Raw genomic sequence first — 2,933 nt, forward strand, 5'->3', positions numbered from 1 at the left:
CAGAAGTGGCAGGCCAAGAAAAATATCAGAAAGGCAGAGAAGAAGAATGGTGACAACAGTCAAGGACAATCCACAGACCACCTCCAAAGACCTGCAGCATCATCTTGCTGCAGATGGTATCAATGTGCATCGGTCAACAATACAGCACATGTTGCACAAGGAGAAGCTGTATGGGAGAGTGATGCGAAAGAAGCCGTTTCTGCAAGCACGCCACACACAGAGTCGCCTGAGGTATGCAAAAGCACATTTGGACAAGCCAGTTACATTTTGGAAGAAGGTCCTGTGGACTGATGAAACAAAGATTGAGTTGTTTGGTCATACAAAAAGGTGTTATGCATGGAGGCAAAATCCACGGCATTCCAAGAAAAGCCCTTGCTACCCATAGTAAAATTTGGTGGAGGTTCCATCTGTTACGCCCGGGTGGTGGATCCTCTGGGCCGTGCACCGGACTGCCCCAGTGAAGCAACACAGAGCTAACCCCTATACAGGGACTGTCCGGTCACCCCACCAGAGGGCCTAGGTGCACGGTTGCCGGAGCACTAAGCGGGATAAGGTCAGAGTCCTTTCCGGAAGCTGGAATGAGGAAGTCCCTGGGGACAAAGAGTTCCTGGTGCCAGGTGTGATGACGGTGCCCGGGTACCGGTGGCAGGTAGAGACGTCAGACGTGAGCAGAGTCCAACCGGTAGAGGAGGCTGAGGTCACCAGGTGAAGCCGAGGGTAGAAGGCAGGTTCAGACTGCAGAAGATGGTGGCGTCTCAACTGACAGTCCCTGTAGGACCACTCGGACAGGTTATGGTCAGGACCAGGTTTGCTTGGTAGAACTTGTTCTGTGGAAGACATAAAGTGAGAACGAGGCACAGCAAAGGGGACCTGAACTCCTAGCTAAAGAACTCGTAGAACAGGCGACGCCCTAGAGGCAGGAAGCTCCTAATATACCTGACCCTGACTGATGCAATATCCTGTTTAGGAGTGCTGGGTCTTTAAGAGGAGGTCAGTGACCGCGCGCGCGCCCTAATGCGCATGCGCGATGCCCGGGTCCTGGAGGCCAGAGCAGGGAGCGGTGCCGAGGATGCAGGGGAGACAGACAGGGTGTCCTGGGTCGCAGAGGAGCGCCGGGAACGGGAGCCGAGGAAAACGTGTGGCTGGAGGCAGGGGACCCGGGGGCCGGAGCGGTGAGTGGGGAACGGCATCGGGGCCCGGGGAGCGTGACAGTACCCCCCCCACGCCCCTCTCCCCGCAACCGGGACAAGAAGGCACGAATCAGAGGAGTACCCACGTTCACCCGAGGTTCCCAGGACCTGTCTTCAGGACCGTAACCCGCCCAGTCGACCAGGAAGTACTGCCTACCCCTGACGGTCTTCATGGCCACGATATCTCTTACCGCATAGATGTCATCCTCAGCAATGGGTGCAGGATGAATACCGGTCTCAGCGGAGAAAGGACCAAGGACCACAGGTTTCAGCAAGGAAACGTGAAAGGAGTTGGGTATTCGCATAGTGGTTGGAAGCTGCAGCTTATAGGACACCTCATTAATCTTCCTGATGACCTTGAAGGGACCGATGTACCGCGGACCCAGCTTGTACGACGGTATCTTGAGTGGGACGTACTTGGAGGCAAGCCAGACCAGGTCCCCGGGAGAGAAGCGAGGAGGGTCAAGGCGTCTTTTGTCAGCGTGCATTTTCATCCGTGCAGCAGCGTGTCCCAGGGAGGTCTTAACAGAGGACCATATAGTGGAGAAGTCTCTGGCTAGGATGTCTGCAGCAGGTACATCGGAAGCAGGAGATACAGGCAACGGCACGGAAGGCTGGAGACCATAGACAACATGGAAGGGGGAGCTGGAGGTGTACTCGCTGACCCGGTGGTTATGTGAGAACTCAGCCCAAGGAAGAAGCGTAGACCAGTTGTCCTGATGTACATTGACATAGTGGCGTAGGAAGAAGGTCATGATCTGGTTGACGCGTTCCACTTGGCCATTTGACTGAGGGTGGTAGGCAGAGGAGAAGTCCAGAGACACCCCCAGATGTTCGCAGAGGGCTCTCCAGAAGCGTGATGTGAACTGGGTTCCTCTGTCGGACACGATATGTGCAGGAAAGCCGTGCAAGCGGAAGATGTGCTGTATGTAGGCGTCAGCGAGCTCTTGAGCAGAGGGCAATCCGGCCATAGGAACGAAATGAGCCATTTTTGAAAATCGATCCACCACGACCCAGATGACCGTATGGCCGGAGGACAAGGGCAAGTCCGTGACGAAGTCCATGGCAATGTGTTGCCACGGAACTGAAGGGATCGGTAGAGGCAGAAGACGACCATAGGGCAGGTGCTTAGGCATCTTGTTCCGGGCACAGGAGGAACAGGCAGAAACAAAGGCGGTGACATCCTTACGAAGGGATGGCCACCAATAGTGGCGGACGATAGCGTCCCAGGTTTTCTTCTGACCGGCGTGTCCGGCCACTTTCGAGGAATGTCCCCATTGGAGGACCTTGAGTCTGTCTGTCTCCATGACGTAGGTCTTCCCGGGGGGGATAGAGGCCAGAGAGACGGGAGCCACCGGGAGGAACTTACTTGGGCAGACAATGGGCTGGGTAGGTTCTTCCTCTTGCTCCACTGGGACGAAGGACCGGGATAGGGCATCCGCCCGCACATTCTTGTCCGCGGACCGGAAGTGGAGCTGAAAGTCAAACCGGGCAAAGAACAGAGACCACCGGGCTTGTCGTGGGTTCAGTCTTTGAGCAGACCGCAGGTATTCCAAGTTCTTGTGATCCGTGTAAATGATCACCGGGTAAACTGCTCCCTCTAAGAGATAGCGCCATTCCTCCAACGCCATTTTGACGGCCAGGAGCTCTCGATCACCTATGGTGTAATTACGTTCAGGCGCCGAGAAGGTCTTGGAGAAGAATCCGCAGGTGACCAACTTCCCGGTGGAGGACTTCTGCAGA

Source organism: Anomaloglossus baeobatrachus, chromosome 4 (assembly GCF_048569485.1).
Source record: "Anomaloglossus baeobatrachus isolate aAnoBae1 chromosome 4, aAnoBae1.hap1, whole genome shotgun sequence".
In the NCBI taxonomy this organism is placed as follows: Eukaryota; Metazoa; Chordata; class Amphibia; order Anura; family Aromobatidae; genus Anomaloglossus; species Anomaloglossus baeobatrachus.